General features: G+C 42.4%; 2 long non-coding RNA genes across 2 annotated transcripts in view; one reads left to right on the top strand and one right to left on the bottom strand.

The window, feature by feature from the left end:
• Positions 1–23,440, top strand: part of LOC140704150 (uncharacterized) — a 68,332-nt gene extending 44,892 nt beyond the window's left edge. The window contains exons 2-3 of the long non-coding RNA XR_012083276.2: positions 8,859–8,990; positions 10,195–23,440. This is a non-coding gene — a long non-coding RNA (uncharacterized LOC140704150). The remainder of the gene's footprint in view (positions 1–8,858; positions 8,991–10,194) is intronic.
• On the bottom strand, positions 1,123–8,613 carry LOC140702215 (uncharacterized). Its single transcript, XR_012081302.2, has 2 exons — positions 7,825–8,613; positions 1,123–3,679 (listed from the first exon to the last, which is right to left on the bottom strand). It is a non-coding gene; the product is annotated as an uncharacterized LOC140702215 (long non-coding RNA).
• Positions 23,441–25,312: the final 1,872 nt, after the last annotated feature.

Here is a 25,312-nt window from a genome sequence, read left to right as displayed (position 1 = left end):
GTATAGTATTTTGTACTCCGGTATTTGGTAGTCAGGTATTGATACCTGAGTACCAAAATTATATCTGTTGTGTCAGATGTAGAGGACACACTGTGGCTGTTTTATCATAAAAGTATCCTCAAATGGGGATTTTTGTGATTTGGAAAACTGCAGGGAAGAGCTATTTTATTTGTGAGTTCCATGCATGTGTATATGTAGTAAGCGAACTTAGTAAGTTTCAGTGGTAAGATGCAGCTAATTAACATGATGCTTGGTAATGTGATTGGCTGTGTGCTAGTCACACAAGCAGGCATGCTACTAGTGTCTTGTCAGTTAGCTGCCATTCACTATCATGACTTCTGCCATTTCATTTACTCTGGAATAAAATCTCAATAGGATTCTGGACAGTGATTGGCCCAAATGAACATCCTGGCTTAGTAGGAATCTCCCAGTACCAGTCCAGTCATCTATCTGGTACAAATGTATCTGACAAGAAATGTTTCTGAGCTTATAGGGGGTTGTGCCATACACCCTAATGTATAGAAAGGGTTCACTGGTAGTGGTAAAAGTCAACAGGGTCTCTTTTTTATTGTGAGAGATGATACAGTGAAGCAGGTAAGAAGTTGGGCTATAGATGTCAGGAAGCAAAAATGGAGTATGTCCAAGGGAGAACAGTGAAAATGGAGAGGAGCCTGGCTACCACATCCAGTGTGGAAAGGTTGAAGGAAGTGACTCTATTTAGAAGGGTGAAGAGACAGTAAAGAGGCAATATGATAGTCACCTTGAAATATCTCAATGGCCATCACAGAGACAATGGACTATATATATATATATATATATATATATATATATATATATATATATATATATATATATATATATATAACCCAAACAAATGATTTCAAATTGCAGAAGAAAGGATTTCAGTTAAACATTGAGAACTCATTGATGGTACAAGCTCATTGACATTTTAGCAGCCTGCTTCATCAGGTAAGTAGAGGCTGGCTTGGCACTTCTCTGGCAAATTGTGACAGAGGACTTCCATCATCAGCATATACGTAGCTGAACTAGATGGCCTTTGGAGACCCTTCCAAGTGTTATGCCAAACAATTTACCTTAAACAAAAGACTGAGACACGAAGGCTTTTCTATTGAAGTTCATTTTATTTACATGAGAACAAAACAAACGGAACACCACTGCAGTTGGTGGGAAGAAAAACCAATTTCACCTTAATTGTGGCTGATTAGGATTTCTTCAAAGAACAAAGGAATTGGTACAGTCTTATAGCTGTCCCCTCAGGGCGAGAGGGGTGGGCCTTTGAGGTCATTAAGTTAGTTAGCAACAATTCATTGGATTAGTGAAAACACATTTTAGACATGCGCAGAACAATTCACTTTCCCTAAATTGGGCCTTTGTCCCAACATTCCATGCTTATCTCAGAAAAGCGTGAGACCTTGAACAGAGAAGAAAAGGCAAGGAGAAAGGGGGGTCGAGGAGCCTGTTTTTACAAGGCTGGCTAATCTCTTCTGAATACACACACACACCAAACAACTTGTTTTTCTTTTTCAAGTAAGAACAATCTTTTATGAGGCAATTGCCTTAATTGAATAAGTCAAACTTTTACTTCTATCAATTATTCCCCCGTTTTTCTTTTTATAATTTCCTTTGACTTATTCACAATTATGAAAACTTCCCCCCTCCCCCAGACCGACCAAAGGTGTCTTTCACTTGGACAATTTTCATAGGAGCCCCAGGTACAATCGAACTTTACAGGCACCTTCCTGAGGCTTGCAGGGCGTGGTAGATCAGGTGGCTAACTTCACACAGTTTCATACAGAAACAAACAGGTGAGTTTCTAAACTACACTTGCTGCTATTCTCCATACCATGTGGTGCTGAACCCAGCCTATTCCACCACATTTAATTCTAGTCCAGCCTCCATTACTAATTACTGTAACACGGAATTCAATCCAAATTCTCTCGGGGTTTTCTCTAGGGTCATAACAAGTTTGAGTTCCAAGGGAGTCCTGACAAATTTTGTACTCTACCTTGTCAAATGCACAGGAGGTAATATTATCAACACAATTGAAGATGGACTTATAGGTTAAGGTCTGCTGTTCCCTGCTTCCCTGCCTTGTTGTTATTACACAGGGGCAGGTGGATCCTGTAGCTTGTAGCACAAGGCTCAAGAAGAGCCCTCACACTATCATTATTTTGCCATCAACCCGTGGTCTGCCAATAAACAATTGCCTGATATTTCTCCAAGACATTAGAGGGGTGGGCTTTACCTCCGCTTGTAGTGGGAATTCCATTCCTCGTCCTCTGAATCTAGACTGGGCACTGACCAGGGGCTTGCGTTCTTGCACTTCTAACACGTTTCGTGGTGCACCGAAGATGCGTAACGGAGCCATCCCTTGGGAATTGGTCTTTGCCTGCGCCGAGCTATCAGATTGAATTCTCCACAGACAGCTTGCAATTGGCGTTTTTACAGCCTACAAGCTTCAGTCCACAACCCTTCAGGATATCTCACCTTAAGCACATACCACCTCAAAGCCGGGTTTTCGTCAAATTTAGTTATTCTGGCACTCCAATGGTGAGGGCAAAAATGGCAATACAAATAACAGTAAGGCTCAAAAGGATCCAATCCTATCAGGGGGTCTTTAAGTTTCAGATATTACCTGATACTCCGAGTAAACTGTCGGGAGGTGAAAGTATGAGAGTAGAAAGATCACTTTCCTGGGGAAATGACCTAGTCGGAGTCTGACTCTGATCCAGGGCTGATGTTGCTATCTCTGATTTTAATGAGGGGGCACTGCTTGCAATCTCGGTTATGCCAGAACTCTAGACTTGAAGCCAACTCAGTGCTGGTATACAAAGTTCCACGGCCCTTACCTCGTACCTCTTTGCGTACCATCAATTGGTTACCACAGGCCAACCCTTTGTATTCAGTGTCCCAATAGGAAGTGGTTTGTATCTGTACCTTCCACTCTTCCACCTCCCCTTTTGGTGTTCGACTAATTGAACAGGAAAACCAGGGACAAATTCTACCTGTTATATAGGGAGTTATAGACATTACTCTGACAGCAATTACCCAAATAGTGGTAACCTGGGCAGGACAATGAAATCCGACAATCCTCATTCAAAACCCTTCTTCTTCAGAGCAACTATCAGTGTCAGTACTTTCATAAGGTTCTTGATCTTTAAAGATTTTCCTTTCCTCCTCCCAATCAATGGTCCCCTCGTCCTCCAACACTACTTGATCACCAATTGAATATCTTTTTAAGAAATAGAGTCCCCTAAGACTCCTGTCTATTCTCAAATGTACCTGCCAAGTTTGGACCAGATTATTAACTTTTCTTACTTCTATATACACACTAAAGAAAGGACAATATTTATGCGCTAACCGACTAATGGACATTACATATGTCATTTAAAAATAGTCTTTTAGTCCGTCCTTGGACACAGGCACAACTTTTCACCGTCCCTCAGGGTCGACTGCGCGCTTGGCTCTGGTATAGTGAGTCCAACCAGCTTCCTCAGTTTGGATGACAGTCTCTGTTGTCAACAGTATCTGGAACAGACCAAGCCATCTTGGGGCGAGCGGTTCATTCTCCCATGCCTTGATATAAGCCCAATCCCCGGGGTGGAAGGAATGCACTGCTACCTCCAATGGCGTCTGTTGCACTGAGATGCCTCGCTCCCTGTTATCGGAGAGAATAGAGAATAGGGCCAGCAAATACTTTCTTATAAAGGCATCCTTGAACAAATCTAAATTAAGGCTCACTCTCTGTGTATCTCTGTGCATTAACATCCCAAATTTCCATTCTGCACAGGCTTCAAAGGGCGAGAGTCCTGTAATGCTATGCAGCTGCTAGGGGCAAACCCTTCGGTCAGGGCAACTGCGCTTGTTGCATCAACTATTAATTTGCTCTTTCAAAGTCTGGTTCATCCTTTCAGTTTTTACCCCTGTTGCTAACCATTGATTGGATTAACCCATATCTACAAATAATTTGTTCCAATAAGATTTTACAAACTGTCCCTGCCGTTGCCCGAGCCGTAGGGTATGCTTCTACCCAGCCAGTGAGCTGATCAGTTATTATCAAACACTGATTCCAAAGTCCTGACTTTGGCATATCAATAAAATCACATTGCAAATGTTCAAAGGGGTGGATGGCCAGAGGTCGTCCTCCCATTTCTGTTTTTCTCAGGTTATTCTTATTTACTCTCTGGCAAGGAATGCAGTGGGCTAAAATGGTGTTGGCGTGTGACCACACTTTTCTTCCCTGTATATTTTTGCAGAAAGGCTGAGACCAGAGCCTTAACTCCCCAGTGTCCTCCCTCGTGCAATGCCTTGAGGACTTCCCTGACCACCCCCTCGGGCAGCCATTGTCTTCCATCTCTCAACTTTAGCGTGCCATTCACCATTGTAGCTCCCTGCTCCTCTGTCAATTCAAGCTCCTTTGTGAATACACCAAAGGGGCAGTGATCTCTTTACTGGTAGGAATAAGGGCTGCTAAGAGGGCGGGATTCAATTCTTTTCCTGCCACCTTTCTTGCTACCTCGTCAGCCAGCCGGTTTCCTACTACCTCCGGGGAGTTTCCCTTCTGGTGCCCTGGAATGTGGATAATAGCTACCTCGGACGGGAGGCTCAACGCTTCCAGGGTGTCCAGTATCAACTGATGGTGGGCCAGATTCTTTCCCTGGGATGTAAGTAGTCCTCTTTCACTCCAAATTTTTCCAAAAACGTGGACTACTCCACATGCATACTTAGAGTCTGTCCAGATATTTACAGATTTTCCTGTGCTTATGTCTAAAGCTCTTTTAGGGCATATAATTCTGCTGTCTAAGCTGACATGGACGGGGGAAGGGGTCCAGATTCAACTTCGAACCCCCCCCCCATCCTCTCTACCACTGCATATCCCGTTATTCTTTTCCCATTCACTACTCTAGAGGAACCGTCAGTGTACAGGTTCCATATTCCCCCTATTGCCTCTTCCCGTAGGTCTTCCCTAAACTTTATCTGTAGACCAGTCAGGGCAATACCATCATGTTCATTACACAGTTCCTTCCTGACAGTTTCTGATAAACCCTCAGTATTAGATCGAGTTTTTTTTTTTTTTTTTCAAGGAGAATAGCCTCGATCTGTAGCAGCCTACTGACCATCATCCACCGCCAAGGATAGTCCTATGCTGGTGTGAAGAATGCAGGACAATCGCTTCCTATGTTGCATTTACTCCTGTTCTCAAATTCTTCACCTTAAAACTGGAATATATTTTCTCCTAACGATTTCCGGGTTTAGGCTCGATGTAGTTGTTTGTTATAGGAATTAAACCATAACCCATAGTTTGCAAGGCATCCATGCCAATGATTAGATCCTCTGTGGCTTCTAGATAATTCACTCTCAATAAAAATACCACACATTTTAATCTCTTAAAACTGGTAGTGACCCCTGAATGCAAAAGTGACTTCTAAGGAATTCCCACAGAAAGTGCCTATGTAAAACAGGCAAACCATTCCTGGTGTGAAATCAACCCCCCTTGTCTCTCCAGCTCCCACTTTGTGCATCTGGAGAAGCAAGGAGGGGGATCTGAACATTCCCAGCAATTCTGCTTGCTATCTCTTATCTACTAACCTATTTCTTTCTCCTGTCTCCAAATTCTCTTCCCTTGCATTTTATTTATTCCTTTTCAATTCAGGCTTTTTAAACACGTACTTCTGCCAATCAATCCACATACTGCATCTGTCATTTTCCTGCATGTTTTTCTGTGGGATTCCATAGTCAACAATTCCCCTAGTGTCTTTTGTGTGTGTGTGTGATTTTCCCCATTTTCTAACTACAAATTTTACAGATCTGCATGTGTTTATACAGTCCTAACGCTGGCCGGGATCTCCCTCCCTCAACACCAGGCGATTTTTTTTTTTCTACTCTGTGCCTACTCTTAACCCTTTATACCCCAGTAAGTTTAACAAGCCAAAAGAGCTTTTTCTCATTCCCTGTTCTCCATTCGCTCCTATTTCTCTTAGGACTCTTCCTGAGGATTCCATTTCATATACACTTTTGGATAACATTCTCTGTGTTTTTCATGAACTTTGAGAAAGTTACGTTCCTTCTTCTCTTTTTAATCCTTTTTTCTTTCAGCTAACTGTAGTGCTCAGCTTAGAGCAAACAGTTCTGCTGTCCGAGCTGGCATGCACTATTAAGGACTCCTTTCCTGAATCTCCTTCCTCCTCTAGCTGCATCGCTTGTTGATACACACTTATTTTTCCCTCCTTTATAGCCTTTCCTTTCCCATTTCCCCTCAAAACTCTTTACCTGATCTTGCAACAACTTTCCTTGCCTTCTTTACAACATACTCTCTCTCTCTTTGCCTAGCTTCACCTAAGCACTTCCTGAGCCACCTTAAAAGTGAACACAGTCAGGGCCCCTTGCCCCTCCTTTCTCTCCCCCCCCCCCCGCTTCTTCATTCCCTTCTCTTCTGAGCGGGTAGGGCAGAGAAAAACTCCTCCTGTTTTCTCTTCTTGCTACCACCTTTGAGCTTTTCGCTAGCAACTGTCCTATGGGTTTGGTTGTCATGTCATCCATTTTCTGTAACTTGGACTTTATATCCGGGTAACACCCTGACACAAATTCCAATCTCAGAATATTTTCATTTCCTGAATCTTCTGGGTCCAGCCCAGTGTTCCTTCGCATATTGCGTTTTAGCCTTTCCAGATATCCAACTGATATTCTTTTCCTTTCGGTTGACCAAAAAGCCAATTTCATGCTAACAGTCTTAGAGACTGTTGCCTCCAACCCTTTCAACAAGAACTCTTTCATTTCTGCACTTCGCCCTCTGATATTTTCATCCTGAAAATCCCAATCTCCAGGGGTTACTTCTGGAAGGGATTCCCCGGCCGCCTGTTCTGTTCGAGCGGCAATTGCCAGAGTCTCCTATGTGACTCCAGCCAGCTGCTTACAAATGTGCAGCAGCTCTGTGGGCTTGTAAATCATAATCCCTAAAGCATCTCTGAGACTTCTCTGAGTGGATACTGGGCACTAACTCCCTGCTCTTTCATCTGCCGTGCCTCAGAACGGGTCACTGGTCCCTCGGACAGCGTCCCGTCTTTATTTTCGCCATCCCCCTTCTTTTCTTTTACTGAGGTGGAGCAGTCCAATTTACAAACTCCAATTTTGTCATTTCCTCACCTTGTAACTTAGAATGTATCAAGTCTCTACTTACTGCCAGTTTTATTTCTTCTCCAAATTTGATTAAATACCAAAACCAAGAGTCTACATACACTGATCGGGGTGGGTGAGAAACATAAAAATCATCCACTAGTTTAATGTCATCAAAGTTGTTGGAACCAAACTGTGGCCATTTGGGTGTGATATTAAACTGAGGCCACACTTCTGTACACATTCTAACCATCTCCTGCTCTGTCTGAAAGTCCTGCACTTTCACGGAAGCCCAATGAAGTAACAGCCTTGCCAACGGGCTATTACCAGGAATTCCTAACTCATTACCACCCCTAGAAGGGCCTGGAGTTGGGGCGTCCCCCTCGAAATTCCTCCTGAGGTCCCCACCGGACCTTTTGTTTTTCTTGCTTCCGTCCCCACTAGGCTTTCTTTCATTCCTCGATGTTTGGTTCCCCATCCCGCGGGAGACAAAAACACTAGGGAAGGGGATTTGCGCAGAGAGTAAGGGGTCTCTCTGACGCAGACACAAGGAGGGTACAGACAACAGTCGCACACCTTGGCCCAGGGTCCCGGACTACTTCAACGGCCACCTCTGGGAACCGCAAGGTCACTCACTCTTCATTCACACAACAACAACCAACCCTTTCAGAGTTTCTCACTACGACTTACCAGGTCCGTTGATCTGCTGGTTTGTTGATTCGTTGGCCGGCCGGCTTAAAAAAAACTCTCGCGTTCGTGCCTCTTTCCGAGTTCTTGATGCCAAGCAGCCAAAGCGTCGGCAAGGAAGCGGCTGCCTTAAAAGAAGGCAGGGGCGCCTTCCGATTCACTTCACCACCGCCTGTTCTGCCTGACCTCAACTGGATAAAAATCCAGCCCCAATCGGGGCGTTTAGAGATCCCGGACGAGCCCCCAAATTGTTATGCCAAACAATTTACCTTAAACAAAAGACTGAGACACGAAGGCTTTTCTATTGAAGTTCATTTTATTTACATGAGAACAAAACAAACGGAACACCACTGCAGTTGGTGGGAAGAAAAACCAATTTCACCTTAATTGTGGCTGATTAGGATTTCTTCAAAGAACAAAGGAATTGGTACAGTCTTATAGCTGTCCCCTCAGGGCGAGAGGGGTGGGCCTTTGAGGTCATTAAGTTAGTTAGCAACAATTCATTGGATTAGTGAAAACACATTTTAGACATGCGCAGAACAATTCACTTTCCCTAAATTGGGCCTTTGTCCCAACATTCCATGCTTATCTCAGAAAAGCGTGAGACCTTGAACAGAGAAGAAAAGGCAAGGAGAAAGGGGGGGTCGAGGAGCCTGTTTTTACAAGGCTGGCTAATCTCTTCTGAATACACACACACACCAAACAACTTGTTTTTCTTTTTCAAGTAAGAACAATCTTTTATGAGGCAATTGCCTTAATTGAATAAGTCAAACTTTTACTTCTATCACAAGTTTGTGGTTCAATTAGCCTTCCAGATTAGAGATGACAGGTGTTGAATTGGCGGTCCGGGGTGGGGGTCATGCAAGACTTCTCTTTTGTCAGTGCATTCTAGCTGCATCACACTCAACAAAGCATGACATTCTCCATTAACTGTTTTAAAGAAAGTTACTGCCTGAAGCAAGTTGGGGAAAGATCTGAAGATGCCTGGGATTTACTTGTGCATTGACAGTTAAGGTTTTGTTTCTGTCCATCAAAAGGATTGTTCTATCGACTACTTCCTTAAAGGCATAGTTGAAGCAGAGGGGGCTGGAGGAAGAGAGAGGCCCTGAGTATGATTCCTGCCTTTCAAGAAGAATACCTCACCCAGTGCTGGTGCAACCATTCAAGAGGTAGGTGTTAATCTTGATCTGATTTCATGTGCAAAACAGCTGCTTGGTTACTTAGCCATCCATCTGTCTCAGAAGGAGCTGTTTTCTACCACTCTTTCCTGTATATAGAAAGTTAATTTGATGCATATTGGGAAATTCCTTAAACACCAGGAGACTTCACACCATTTTTTTTTCCACCGAGCACTCGGAGTTTTTGCTGATATTTAGAGGTGTGAGATTACAGAGCTGCAGAACGGAATGTTTCACTAATTTGTTCTAGGGACTATCTGTAGCGGGATCTCTGCAGGCCAGAACTTTACTGTCTTCATCTTAAACCAGACAGAGCACAATCGTCTTGTGGATCTAAATTCATCGCACTGCTTTCTCTACTTCCACAATTTCTCCTGAAAAAAAATAAGTTAGCTCAAAAAAAAAGGAAAAAAAGAAATCATCTGGCACCATAAAGATCTGCCAGCACATTCGTCATGGCCTCATAGGAAACTCAGGTGCTAAATGCCAACAGAGCTGGAGACAAAACATGGCCCCTAAGCCTCATGGGGGTGGTTGAAGAATGCTCTCTGAAACCTCAAGGTTTGCAAACATACGATCAAAGAATTGGAAGGTGGACACCAAGGGGTAACCCTTCTAAAGATACAGTCTGTGGAGTGCTGAGCATGCTCAGGTTGTTGTCTCTTGGATTCATAAGGAAAATAGAAAACTAGGGTAGTGGTGAAATATGTTGTTCACAATTCTTCCAGTTTATAGTGCAATAGAAGAAGGCATGACTGGCTGTCAGAATCACACACAGCAATGTCCCCACAACGCTGTAAGGATGCACTGTGATATGTGGAGCCAAACAGGCCACTACACAGAAAACAGAGGAAAAAAGTTTGGCACTTTGTTTCATTTTGCCAAAGCTGGTTCATAGTTCGGTTCATGCCCAACTCTAATGTGGACCCAAACTGACCACTACGGGGTGCACATTATATGAAGAAACAATTCTTTAAGAATTAAAAGCTGTCTGATCAAAATCCCACAAGCTTTTTTGATCTCCTGCAGCTTGGAGATTAGTTTGTCCTTGGTCCACAGACATTCAGCCTACATTTACATCCTAATGGCTTGGACACACACACACACACACACACACACACACACACACACACACACACACACACACACACACAGAGAGAGAGAGAGAGAGAGAGAGAGAGAGAGAGAGAGAGAGAGCGATGAGCAGAATATAATACGTGCCCATTACTCTTTCACCTCCTGCTTCCCTTTCTGTCACAGGCACCTGATCGGAGAGACCGTACTGGGGATGGTGGCCAATGCTTACTCTTGATCATGGGAGCTCATTCTCAGACCTGCCGATAAAGAAAACCTACGAGCGTTGGGTGGTAGGCGATGAAGATTAGTTGACAAGATCATAAAATGAATGGAAAGTCTACTGCAGGAAAAATAATAGTTTGGGAGATTAAACGGGTTGCGTTCTTGTAGGAATTATGGAGATTATTAAAAATTCCATAGAACCTGATGTCATTCAGAATGTAAAGAACAGTTTGTGTTCCCAGTTGTATTAGCCCAGGTACATAAATGAATTTTAGGTGTCCATTCTAATTCTATTTGTTTATGAGTGCCCACCTGCATATATTTCTCCTTCTCGGGAAAGAAAATTACTGCACAGGAGATATGAGGTGAGAACCAGATTTTGATGCCTGTAATTTGGCCAGAAGAACAGATTTCTCTAGCCATTTGAATATGCCAGAGACATGAAAGAGTAAAAATTTCGGACTACAAAAAAAGGCCGTGATGGCTAGAATTTTTCCTTCCCCCAAAGTAATATTTCCTACCTCTGGAAATACTGCACAAAAGAACAGGGAATTTTGCTGAATGCAGTGAGCTATAGCGCAAGGTGGAGAGAGAGACCACTGCAAATCAGAGAGGCATCTTTCACAAATGGAGCCATTCCACCAAAGCAAGAGAGATCCTTGTTGTCTGTTCTTCTCTAGGTAAGTCTAAAGAAATTGCTGTGACATTATTAGGCAAAATGTTAGTTTGAAGTTATGAAATCTTGAGCGATTTCATTCAGATTTATAAATATTGCTGATATTTTTAATATGTACCTTTAAAACCATGGCACATTAGTCCAATGAGAAACAGATGGTTAACCAAAAATCTGTCCTTCCTTTCACATAAAGACACCAGTGGTCCTGGAAGCCAACATGAAGTATCCAGAATCGCATGTGTGCTAGAACAGGAGGGATTTCAATAACAGTTGACTTAACAAATTCCATTCACTCGGTAGCTCTTCTCCAATTGTGACTAACAATTTGAGAGAGATCCTTATGCTCTCTCTCTCTCTCTCTCTCTCTCTCTCTCTCTCTCTCTCTCTCTCTCTCTCTCTCTCTGTGTGTGTGTGTGTGTGTGTGTGTGTGTGTGTGTGTTTTAGAGGTGTGGGCATCAAACTGAGTTCACATCTTTTTCACTTTCATGCAATAACTGTCAAAGAATATATAATATATAATAAAATTGTGAATATATAATAAAATAATAAAACTATATTATATATAGAATATATAATAAAACTGTGAACTTTGTGGACTCCTCCTTCATGGTTAAAAAGTGATCACCGTTAAATGTTTTTGTAAGGAATGGAGAGGGCAGCTATGACCACTGGTGATGAATGCACGTAGAATCTTCTGCTGATCTCAGTTATCTCTAGATTACCGCCAGAATGTCAAGAGCATGACAACACCATGCTGATATCATGACACTTGGAAATTACTGTTCCCGTCTACCCTGTCTCTCTGCATGTTTTGTATATGTGTGCAAATGCATGTATCTTTATCAAAGGGGATATGATGACTAATTGTAACCTCATTGGGTGATCTGCTGGAATGAGATACTCAAGACAGGAAGGAGTCAGAACACAGAGAAGGTCAAGATAGTACAGGAGGACCAAAGACATGGGAAGTTGTGATGAACATCCTCCAGTGAACCTTGGCTTTGTCTGACGAACAGGAGAAATGATGAAACTGTTGGGAAAACAGAGAAGAGAGAGGCAACTCAGCATCCTGACTTGAATACAAATCAGATGAAAGGATAACATGTTTTTAAATTGCTAGGTGCTGCTTCTCTGGAAGCATATGGTTATTCAGTAACTTTGTGATCACAATGGTGCTTTTTTTATTCCTGATGGGTCCTGCAATGTTACACAACCTAATGCATAACCTGTAATCTACAGGCCACACTCTTCCCCTCTGTATATGTTCATCTCCACAAAACCCACAGAAAAGCAGAAGGCAGCAGCACAAAGCACAGCACCAGCCAGCATTTAAACTAAGTGATCTTTCTCCTCCACCATTTGATGAGGCTACACCCCCATAATTGTAACCCCATTGCTGTTAATTATTATCCGTTAAGTTACAATAATAAGGTACTATAGTTGTATTTCTGTTACTTGGAAAGGAACTGAGAAGAGGCTGGAGCATCTGGTTGTGGAGCTAGGGGCTGGGAGTTCGAATTCCCACTGTGCCTTCCATGCGTGGCTGGTGGGCTTATGTGCTGTGTTAGCTACATGGCCTTGGGAACTCTACATGGTCCCCAGAACACAACCAAAATAAAGGACTGGTAAATATTTTCTGAGTATTTTAAACCTATATCCTGTGAGAGTCACCATCAGTCAGAATCCAGTCATTATTATAACTATTTATTTGTAACTGATAGGGATGTGGTGTTAGGGTTGTGATGAAATGCTACTGCCTTTAGAAACAATGCAACTCCATCTAGAACAAGTTCACTTAGGGATGGTTTCAGCATGTCAGAACAAGCCCTGCAATAAAGCAGTGATAACAACAGCACATGGAAAAGTTTGAGATTGCACAGTAAGTTCACCCACCCCTTAAGGTTCGTATTTAGTGGATAAATCTGATCTTGGGGATGGGGAGTATAAAACGGCAACTGTGGGGAGAGGTGGATGACATAGGCAATTCATGACTAGAGCAGGGAGGCACCACCCTGCTGAAATTTGGAGGAGAGGCCCCTGCCCCATTCAATCTAAAACTACCACTGCCTGATGGTCCATGTGATTGAGACAAACTTTCTTGGTATCATTTTTCTTTAGCTACCCAAGACTGTGAAACTGCGTCTTGGAATATTAGGGTGCCCCATCTCTGGTTTACACCACCTCAGCAATGTCTACTAGCTGAGAAATTGTGCACATTTAGTGAGACAAACATAAACCACTGAATGTTTAACAAAGCCACTTATTTGCGTTTTTTTGTTGCAATGCAAGTCTTCTCAGTTGGAAAGCAAGTAACGTTTACCAACTAAATCCAAAAAGGCAAGACGGGAGAACTCTACAGAGGCAACGGTGGCTGTCTTCCCACTGACCAGACCTCATTTTAGACAGACACTGTGACTATTATTTCACTCCATTATCTGCCTGGACTTTCAGCAAATATTATTTGTTTGTCAAAACAGTACCGTCAAAGGGCCCGTGTTCTTAATTAAAGCCTTGACCCTCCTTTAACCTTGCCTGGGAAATGCTCATTAGTGACAAACTCTGCTGCAGGCTGCCTAAAATTTGGAGACAGCACTGTAAACATGGGGATTCCGAGCAGCCTCACGTAAGACTAAGTAATTCCGTTCTGTGAGAAGGAGAATAAACTTGTGTGTTTGTTATTGGTGTGAGTGATTTACAAACTTCAGCACCGGAATTTCAAGGCTGTTCACCTCACATGGCAATTCACCTGAGGGGCTTTATCACAGGAAGTGCCAAAAAAGAAAGGAAGGGAAAAAAAGGCGCCAGTGAATGTACATTCATGCATACAGTGTTTTCTCTCTCTAGTAGTTGACGGAACACATGAGGGTTAGCTATGGGAAGAAAACAGCCCATGTTGTCTTCCTGGCTCATTACCAAATTAACTGAATATAATGAACAGAACTGTTTCCTTTTTACTCATCACCTTTGTATCTGGCTGACTATTAGCAATTTTCAGAGATGGGCCATGGCTGCATTAATGCGGCTGCTATTTGACTCCTGCTATTCTGCAAACAAAAATACATGCACGATGGAACACTCCAGCCGAAGTTCATCTCCCAGGAATTCCTTTCAGTCCTTGACCGCAGAACCAGCTAGCCTCCATGGCAACAAGATACAATGTCCCATACATGCAGCTTTCAGATAATGTGCTAGGTCAGAGATCTGCTCAGTTGAATGAAGTTACATTCAAACACACAAAATAATTATTTTCACTTTTTTTTTTTTTTTTTTTGCTAATGTCTCCTTCCTCATGCTTCTCTGTTTGGGAGTGGAGATAGTTTTATTTATAGACATGCTCTTAAAACCAGGCTGTCTGATTTTGCAAAGAATCCTACCTATGTCTTTCACATTATCCCATTAAATAGTTTATTCGAAGGACGTGCATATGTTTGTTAGAGGACAGGCCTATGTGTGTGTTTACTCAGTCTGTGTTTAACATGGTTTACACACTTGTACATTTGTTTAGGATCCCAACCTGAGTCATTCCCTTTGTTTGTAAGGAGAGCAGTGGTTAAACTGCAATACTACAGCCAAGACTCTGCTCACAACCTGAGTTTGAGCCTGATGGGCTCAGGGGGGTGGTTTGAGGTTGACTCAGCTTTCTATCCTTCTAAGGTTGATAAACTGAGTATCCAGCTTCCAAGGGGAGGGCCATGTGTAGCCAGCATAATTAAATTGTGAACTGCCCAGATAGCGCTTTAAGCACTATGGGGCAGTATAAAGCAGCATATTTTGCTTACCTTTTTCCATTCATCTTCAAAAGGCTCACTAACAGTGCGATGCAATGAATGTCTGCTCATGGTAAACCCCATGGAGTTCAATGGGACCTACTTCCAAATGAGCTTTAGGATGCAGCCCTATGCACACTTACCCACAAGTCATTCCCACTGAATTCAGCAAGCTTACTGCTCAGTAAACACATATAGGATTGCTCTGTAAGATTGTTAACACTTTGCCTGATCTTTATGCTGAATGGCTACTTGTGAGTCTTACTGCCATCTTTGTGATGTATTTTTGGTTCCTTGTTCAATGGGAGGCAGTGTGGCATAGCAGCTAGAATTTTGAGGTGGACATTTCGCAGTCTAGGCTCTAGTTCCCACTGAGCTAGTTTCTAGTTACTGACTGCTAGTTACTGTCTCTTCAATTAACTAAGAGCAACTGGTCGCATTCCTTGGTATTCAGAAGAAATCACTTGGTCCTGAGCACATGAGATGAAATACTGACAATGTCACTGATATTGCCACGGTAATTTATACTGTATTTGATGGTGAGTTCTGACATATTGTGAGAACCTGATTCATCTCCTGATCCAGTACCTGCTCTCTGGCGATGGAAATTAAAGGTGCATTGGAAACAAGCAATAGGCAGTTCTGTATCAATTAGGGAACTCCTTTTTTTTGTAAAGAAGCTGTCTTCTGTTGAGTCATACCACTGGTCCATCAAGTCCAGTATTTTCTACTCTGACTGGAAACAACTCTCTAAGGGGCAGCTACTCTAAGAGTAGCATGCTCTTTCCCAGTATGCTACTCAAGACTTCTCCTTCCCCAGAAAATGACTATCAGATCCATTTCATAATGCACTGAAGGCTCTTGTGGTGCATGCAGGTTCTTGAAAGATCTTGGAGGCTATACCCTTGCTATTTTTTTCTCTATATGACTTGGGAGGAGGTATTTATACATAGGAGCATTTTATAACTTCAAGATATGCTTGCTGGAATACATCCACTGGATTTCTCTGAGACCTCCCTAGCTGTTCATGCTTTTACAAATTTGGTATGCATCTTTATAAGATGAATTTACATTTTGGTGTAGTGATAAAGTATCTGAAACCCTTAAACAAAAGCAAAAATTAAGTATGACTTCATCCGACTCTCGCTCTGAAGGCAGCACACTAGACTCATCTCACTCTTGCACCCTGGTATCTGCATCTGTGAAGTGTCCCGTCCTTTGTTAGGACTCCACTTTTGGTCCTGCCCTGTACCCCCATGTCAGAGAACACTGGCCCCTGGGCTTAAATTACAGCAAGCCTTGCTTAGAAAATATACCATGAAATTTTATGGCTCCCAGGAAGGAGGCTGCCATCTGCTTTTTCTTTTTTCACCTTTCCCCCCCTTGAAATAGCCATTCCACAGTCTATTAAACCATAACTGCCTTCTCCCCCATTTTGTGTCCGCTAAAAGACAGAAAAGAGTTAAGCAACCACAATAGGGATCCTGTTCTCTTTTCCAGTTCTTTCTCGAAGCACGTAATTGGCCAAAAAAAGTAATAGGTTGACTTAGATTTTTGTCAGTCATGTTTTCCCTCAGCACTCCATTTGACTGGAGCTTGGAAAAGTTGCCTTTTAATAATTTTTTTTTAGCAAAGTTGGCTCTAAAATTTTGGATTTTTACTAATCTTTCCAGTCTCTCATTTTTTATTTTTTGTTTGTTCACAATGCAAATCTTGATGTCCTGAAAAGCATATGTACTCAGTGTAGGGTTCAGAAAGAGCTGAGCTGGATCAATAGAGTTTACTTCCACTAATCTGTTTCTGATTTGTGAAAAGTAGTGTTGAGTTAGAGCAGAATTCTGCACTTTGGACTCCATTTGGCAGAAGACCAGGGTTCAGAAAGTCGGGTTTGGAGTCTGAAACATGTGCCTCCCTTTTATGTAAAACAATAAGTGTCCAATTTAAGCCAATAGAATCAAATATGAATATTCAGACTCCACTCTGCTTTGGTACCATTTTGATTGCCTGCAAACTTGATGCATTTTTGAGGGCTGTGTTTTCTTCCCTAGTTGTATACAACAGTAACCAGACTCCACTTGTTTCTCAAAACTGCTTTTCCACATGTTACTTACAAGGTCTTCCAGACATTTCTGTCGCTTTTCTTTTCAAATATTTAGCTCAATTAATTTTTCTCCCCCTGGCAACTCCTTGGCTTCTAAAAAGTATGTGGCAGGGGGTGGTTGTAACCCTGGAAAGGCTGGGTAGTAACAGGTGTGACCATTAACAAAACAAACAGATTGAAACTGCTCTGTTTTCATTTGGGATACCAAGAAATATGAGAGATCAGACCCCAGCAGACATCAGGAGACATTTTTGAGGACTTTGTCTAAAACCTGATCCCATTTTTAATGACCTAGAAAATGTACAGTCAGAGGTGAGCTCATCTCTCAAATATGGGGCCACATGTTCCCAGATCTTTGCAGTGTTCCTACTGTGCCTTCTATACAATTCTATCCAAAATGCTGTTGGACACTGTTCCCCCACCCCCAAAGGAAGCAGATGTCCTCTAGGTTAGGCACCGACAAGTAACTAGCTTTGATCAGAGCAGGCTCAAGATGTTTTGGTGCCTGAGGTAAAGGAACATCTTGTTCTACTTACAGAAGATGACTGGATTGGCAGCTGTATCTTATGTTCAAGATTGGTGCTAGGACAGTATTCTCCACCTCACCCAAAGGCAGCAGGTTAGCCTAGTGGGCTACATGGAACACACAACTCAGCCTTTTTACTGCGTCACTAGTAAAGCTTAACCATGCTGTTCCTGTCATAGGCAGGTCAAAAAGCACAAATCTGATCCCCAAAACAGGGCTATAATGTCCTGTTTCTCCTTCCCTCTGCACAGGAAACAGGTCCTGTGGGAAATTTTGCTTCGCATCATATGTTTAAGAGGAGCAGGTTAATACTGAGAAATAGCACTTTTCAACGGAGGAAAAATTGATATGGTCTCACAGCTAAGCCACAAGCAGCTATCGGAGAAGACCTAAGACTCACGAGTTAAGCCATGGATTCAGAGATAAGGAACAGACCCAGAGCCATGGAACAGGAAACTTCTCGAGCCTTTGGAGATATTTACAAATATTCATACTGAATATACAGTATAGCAAGATAGCAGTGCATGGTCTCAAGCCAAAGGAAAAGACTTTGCACCCCTTCTTGTCTTGAAGGTCCCAATTGCCAGCCTGAGCCTGTACAAAGCCCAAGGAGACTTCATTGTCAGGAAGATGTTCCTTTTCTCCATTTCTTCTAAGGAGACCCATCTCTTGGTCCAGGTACTCTCACAGGCACATCTGATATGGACACAAGGGAGGGCCTTTTCAGTGGCTTTTCCTAGATAGCAAAATGCTTTCTTCCCTGTATTGTCAGCAAAGGTTTTCAAGGACTGTTTCTGGTTGAAGGCCATACAGTCTGAATAGTGCTACTTTCAGGGATACCACAAAATGGGCCCTCATCAGCCATAGCTACATAAATAGTCATGTGACCTGCTAGAGAACCTTACAGAAATGTATTGCTCTGCAATTCCATTGTCTGGATCCTATGAGAACTATATTGTGATTCCGTTTTCTGTTTCTGTTTTCTTGTCCTTAACATCTGTTAGAAGAGATCAGGATTAGAGATAGTATTTGTATTTCCACAGGTGGAAATAACTAGGAATGTCCACTCACCATTCCACTGCGGACGCAAGCTCAATGGAACCTTCCAATTGCGCTGTTGTCCGCAATGGATTAGCCACTCTGCGACCTGGCAGAGAGGCTTGTCATCCCGCTTCCTGCCAGGAGTGCTAATCCATTGCAAACAATGGCGCAATAGGAAAACTCTGTCTAGGTTGCGTCAGTGGCGGAATGGTGAGTGGACAGTCCGGGTCCATGGGGCTGAATCCTCATTATTTCCACATGTGGGGGGGATATTTGTATTCGTATACGAATACAAATACCCCCATCTCTAATCAGGATCCTAGCTCCCCATGTACAGGTAACTGTATAAGCATGATCACATAAGCAACCCCTAGTCTGCAGGTTCGCCATCATTCACCTGATCTTGCACTGTTGCAAAATTGGGAGGATGGCCAATTGCATGATTGTAGAGGAGCCAACAGGAGGTAGGAAAACGCAAAACAATTGCTGTTATGTGTGTTGGATTTCCCCCTCAAATGGATTTTTAAAAGATAACTTGAAATATTATCCAAGGCCTAAACCCATGTATAGAGAGATATTTATTTTGTGGACAGTGATACCCATAGCATAAATGATTTAGCAAGATGCCCTCCTTGTGGTACCAAGAGTTTTACTGAAAAAAAGCAAACTTTTAGTTTCAGACACATTATGTCATATTGCTTTGATATCCACCTGCTGTTTTAGATGCCACACACATGAATACAACATAAATCTTAGGCAAGTTGATAGGTAACAACCATCAGAATTCAAACATCTGGTAAGGAGATTTTTTTAAAAAGCCCAGCTGAATCCAACTTTTTTCCTACATCTCCTCTTTAACAATTCAGTTTAGAACAAACAATTAACCACTAAGAGGAATATGAGATAACTTGTTACTCAAAAGTGAGTGAGTGAGTGAGTGAGAGAGAGAGAGAGAGAGAGAGAGAGAGAGAGAGAGCAAGAGAGAGAGCTATAAAGCATAATTGACACATAATTTAAAGTCTAATCTGAAACTAAAATTGTTAAAAGGAAAATATCAAAAGCCAGTAGAAAGCAACACAGAAACACAAACTCATTTTTATTGTTTTCAATAGCTACTGCCCTCAACATCTGTAAGTCCATTTCATGATTCATCTATTTTATGTTATTCTTTTTGAACTGGAGGTCAGCTCATTCCAGAATCAGAGATGGATCAAGATTGCACCTCGGAATTGAACAGCAATTTCATGTCTTCAGGAGGATTCTCCTCAATTTTTTTACACTGATCTTCCTTGCTTTTCTTAGATACGTTCAAAAGGATGAGGCAACTGCACTGGATAGAGGCCAGACTGTTGATCACAGTCTTGAAAACTTTGCCAAGAGAGAAGATCAGGTATACTGCAAGCACAATAAATACCACTCACCTTGCTCTTTAGATGTACATACTATGAAGAAGAAAAGATAGCTCAACATGCAAGCTTTGTGAGTGAAGGGTTTCAGCCTCAATCCCTGGAATTTCTACTTAGAAGGATCAGGTAACAGAGGATCAGATAGACTCCTAGCTATTAGCAGCATCATATAAAACAGAACGCTCAATCATGTGCTCTGGGTTTAATCAGAGTCTGCAAAATTTGAAGTTACTACACTTGATTTTAGTGAAAAGGCCAAGAAGCAATTATTTTGTACCACACTTGCTATGAGCCATACCAGCTGGTGGATTCTGGAAGTCATAGTTCTTCCCTCCCTGTGGGTTTTAATAATAGAAGATGGACCAAATCTACATTTGCCATATGCATCACATTCTCTTCTAGTTTATTACAACAATTCTTAAGTTCTCAAGGACGTGCCTCTCAGTTCCTGAAGTAACTAGGTACTGCAGTGCTTCCTAATCTGGAAATACCTGGAGTGCTTCCTAATCTGGATGCAGATTTGCCAAAGCTTCTCTTGGCAATTAGCAAACAGGCAGTTAACACAGAGTAAAGCTCACAGCAGCCATCTTAATGAGTTGTAGCCTCATTCATTGGCACTCCTCAGTTCATACTCTACATACTCTGTATCTTATTAGATTAGGGTTTTCAAGGCTGCCATCCATATTAGTAGCATCTGCCAGTCCTATTGAGTCTCACTGCTGGAATGAAAAGTATGCATGCAAAGTGGCTGGCAGAATGTGCCAAATCGTTCACCCGGTAACATGGAAAAGGGTCGAGAGCTCATATTGAGAACAGTGGTCTACTTGGTGAGAGTCGGCTGCCATGTTTTCTTTATCAGGAATGCAAAAAATGACTTGATGTGAAGATAATAAATTCCACTCTTTACTTGTTTGTTGTTGCTGTGGTTTCTCTTATTCCATTGACTGTCATGAGAGTCATGAGGCAGGAGCTTCGACAGCACCTGGGCAGACTGTTAATACCAGCAGGCCAAACTGAATCCCTAGTTAGGTCATTGCTTTCGAATCAAAGCACCTCTCTCTTTTCATCCTGTCCTGCCTGCTTGCTGTTGCACTTAGATTTTGCAGCACAACCAGGTGTTAAAGGAACGAAGGGATTTGCATGAGTGGAAAAGATGTAAGCCAACAAAAGCTGTTTGGGCCAGAAAACATCCGTACTATTCAGATTGTCAGTTGCATGCTTTGGACGGTGCTCTTATTTATATAAAACAGAGAAACCTGGCACCGTTTGAGACTCCACTTGATACATGCATCTTGGCGTCCAAGAAGACTGGAGCAGAGCTCATTTCTTCTTTTTTAAAAAAGACATTCACACTTCCTTTATGGTCCAAAACAAAACACTTAGAATTTTTAAAAAGGACTGCAAAGATATTCTCGGGCTGGGAAGGAAGGATTGTATTATCTCTTATTCATGATGTCACGAGTGCTAGCCAATAGGACCCTAATCTGTCTGTAGGGCCCTCTTCAGATCAGCTAGCTTCATGTGTGCAATGCACAGCTTAGAAACAGGGAGCACCTACAATGGTTGAAACAGCTGTCATCTCCTTTTTGGGGAAATGCAGAGGACACATACACCCTAGTTAGCCTGAAGAATATGCAAAATCCATACATGGGTTTGATCAGAATTTACAGAGGGATGGCAGCACACAGATAAACAGTGATCAAGAAATATGCTTCCATTCCAGTCCCATGGAATGTGAGCTAAAATGTTTAGCTCACATTTTCTTGCAGATTCATCTTACTTGGGTCAGGGTGGCAAGGGTGGGTGGGAGTACTACTTATTTTTCTCTAGTATAGGTATATCAAAAAAAGACTGGAGAGCACCCTCCTTCTTGCTTTTCTTTTTTATCTTTCCCCACACAAAGCAGATTCTTGAGGAAGCCCACTCCCATAAAGCTAGCTTGCCCAAGGTCTAGAGTGCTCATAGGTGTTACTGTACAGGAATCCATCCTATATTGAAAGGACTACCATGGATTGTTTGTCTATTTAAAGATAGCCTTTGTTTGCAAGCCTGCCCTGTCCAAAATCCACTACAGAGACAGAGAAGCACAAAAAGGAAGAGGAAGGGGCCTGCAAGTTGCCTACCGGATATTAGCACATGGTTATCAGACTGAGCAAGGGAGCAATGATCCTCTGGTGGCACCCTTCCCCACTGTGGTGAAAAGTATTGTACAAATATGTCTGTTAAACTTGTTGGAATTGTTTCCAAGTGTGCATTTATAAATCTGAGTTCACATCTGTAATTTTCCTGCTGCTCTGAATCTTTCTGTCTTCTTTTCTGAAGATTCAGAATTACACAATATAGAAAGGGGATCATTAAAAGAAGAAATAACTGATGTACTGAAAGTTGATTAAGTGTCAGAGTATGGGCTTCTGCACTTTCCATAGTTTGCAAATTACTTTTCTTTATTGTGGTTTCATTTGCAAGTCTTACGGCCTAGGAACTGACAGAATAACGTATTGGGACCACTAACATGATTTCAGCTTCTCCCATTGTGTTGCCAGTAATGTATAATTTGACTGTCATAAGCATCCATTATAACAGCTACGGCTGCTGTTTCAAGTCAGAGATTTCTCCAGATAGTTTAGGATTCCAACAGTGGGAAGTGTTTTGAGCCTCTATGATGGAGAAGACCCAATAGGAACTGTCCTTACCCCTGCCCTTCTGGGCTAGCACATTGCTTCCATTGGTCAATCACAGTTCAACTGTAGCAAAAAATGAAAGGCTCTGTCAAAAAAATATTGGAAAAGCTCCTCCTGCTTGCACTTTAATGCAACTGGTCAAGCCTGTACCCCACAAGGGGACCCCTCAGTTTTCAACAGTTCCCCTCCCCTACAACTAACCCTTTGGAGTGAAACAGTAGGATGTTTCCTTCAGACTCCTGGAAAAAAAGAGTACCCTGAAAGATTTTTAATTTTAGGTGTTGAAAATCAGCTATTTCCTGCACCATACATTTCTATGGAGCATATATAACCTTGTTTAAACTTCTGGAAACTTATATAAAAATTAGCCCCTTTGGACACAACAGGAGCTGGAAAGCATTCTGGAAACTTGCTTAAATTGCATAGCAGGAGGGATGCTTAATGGCAGTGCCTTAAGATGAAATCTTGGTAGGCTCAAGTGGAAGCATTAAGTATTCTCGGCTTGAATGTTTGTACTTAGGGCTTAATATTCCCCAATGAATGGCAATGCCATTAGTATAACTGTTAAGAATGGTTATGTAACTCTAATGACATGAGTTTGGGCTTTCCGTAAGGATACTTTTATTTTGCTTTATATACATATTGCAACCTCCTCTGATAAAATGCCAAGGCAAGGTTGCACCAAGAAACTGGTCCAATTCCATAAAACTATGCTTTTCTTCATACTATGCTTAGCATTTTTCAAAGAGGTAGCGTGTTAGTGTGCTGCAGCACTTGCCACAAAAATTGAAGTAAAAAGTATTGTGGTGCCTTACAGACTAAACCTTTGTAGATTATAATCTACTTCCTCATATATGTGGAATGAAATACTGAGGCACAGGTTTATATACAAGTATACATTGTGGAGGATGTATTGACCCAGTAGAGATGGATACAGAAGGTGCCATTTCAAACTGACAGAACCTTTATTAGCACCAGTAATGAACCTCTGGGAGTGCAAATTACATCAGTTCCCGGACAGAGCTAGAGCACTTAACCATCTAGGTTAGCACAGTCTGACTTTGAAATACATACAAAGATGTTAAATTAGAAAGTCTCTCCCTGCCCCAGTTCCTTCAATCTACTTCTAATTCTGAGGTGAGGTCAGAATTAATAACGAGCTGTTTTCATTAAGTTCCTAACCAGACAATGCACCCCGATATAGAAGACTATCTTGAACAATTCCACACCAGGCATCTGAGGTAGTGGATTGAAAGAGACCAAAGCTTGTATCAAAATACACTTGTTAGTTAGTCTTTAAGGCACCACACAACACTTTTGTTTCTGTTTTTGTTATATAGGTCTTCCCATCCCACTGCATTGCAGGACGAACACTGCAGGATCCATCCTAACCCAATCAGTCCACGGGTCTATCTGGCTTAAGATCGGCTGGCCATGGCTGACTGGACTTTCAGGCTTAAGCCTTTTCCAGTCCTTCCTGTCCCTGCTGGAGGGTGGGTGGGGAGCCTGCACGCGATTAAGCACTGCTGTTTAAAAAGGAATGGATTTTGACAGCTTTACCTGAGTGCTGTGTGCCCCAATGACTCTGGCATTCAAGGGATCCCAATTACTTTTCTCCTGTAATTAAAAAAATAAATAAATAAAAATAAAGCCACATCACCACCACCACTACCACAGGCTGCCAAGTCAGTTCTGACTGAAGGCAACCCTTTCCAGGGTTTTCTAGGTATATTTCTTGCTTCCAGGGGCACCCCGGGGCTGTGCAGCTTGCCCAAGGCCACACAGGTTGGCTGTGCTCCCAGGAAGCACAGCAGGGAATCAAACTCCCAGCCATCCCTAACTCAGTGAGCTATCTAGCCAGCACCATATAATAATGCCATTATGTTGCTGTTGTTTAGTTGTTAAGTCATGTCCGGCTCTTCGTGACCGCATGGACCAGAGCACGCCAGGCCCTCCTGTCTTCCACTGCCTCCCGGAGTTTGTACCAAATTCATGTTGGTAGCTTCAGTGACACTGTCCAGCCATCTCATCCTATGTCGTCCCCTTCTCCTCTTGCCTTCACATTTTCCCAACATGAGGCCATTATATAACTATACAATAATATAATTCTGTAATTTTGCAATACAGCTGTGTTTGTCACTCAGTTTTCACTGATGCTTTTCCTGAGTTCAGGAAGTAGCTCCATCCTTTGTACCTACTAAGAAGAACAAAAATGGAACCAGAAAACTAAAGAGAACTCTGGGGAGCTTTTACAGATTGTATCCATACCCTCATTGTTTCAGGGTGATATAAAATACAGCTACCTGTCTCTCCTAATTGGCTACTCCTGACCGGCACAATGAATGCATTCGCATATGTGCAAAGAGTGGAGATTGGCTCCTTTCTTCCCCTCCTCTGTCTTCCAACTCAGCTGCAAGAGTGGAAGGACAGGCAGCATATCAAATGCCAAGCTAGGGGGTGGGTGGGGTCACAGCAATACCACCCTGTCTGGTCTATTAAAAGATTGTCAGCCCACACTCCAGCCTCAACCAGATATCAGGAGGACAGGGAAGAAAGGAGTGTGAGGAAAAATCCACTACCTCCACCCCATTTATTGTCTCTTCAATGCTGGAAATGCCACTGTCCAAAGGCGCAGGAGAGACTACCATACCAAGCTAGCCATGGGGTGCAGAATCCTGGGGGCTGGGGCTGACTCACATCAAGAGGACCATTGCAGTTCTGCAACTAAAGTAATGGTGGAAGGGGAAAAGGCTAGTATGCTCAAGGCCTGTCAGTTCCATATGCTTTAAAGCATGACCGAACGGGGCTTTTGTTAG

This window comes from Pogona vitticeps, chromosome 2 (assembly GCF_051106095.1).
Source record: "Pogona vitticeps strain Pit_001003342236 chromosome 2, PviZW2.1, whole genome shotgun sequence".
Taxonomy (NCBI): domain Eukaryota; kingdom Metazoa; phylum Chordata; class Lepidosauria; order Squamata; family Agamidae; genus Pogona; species Pogona vitticeps.
The sequence above is the reverse complement of the archived record's forward strand: the minus strand, read 5'-3'. Positions and strand labels throughout refer to the sequence as shown.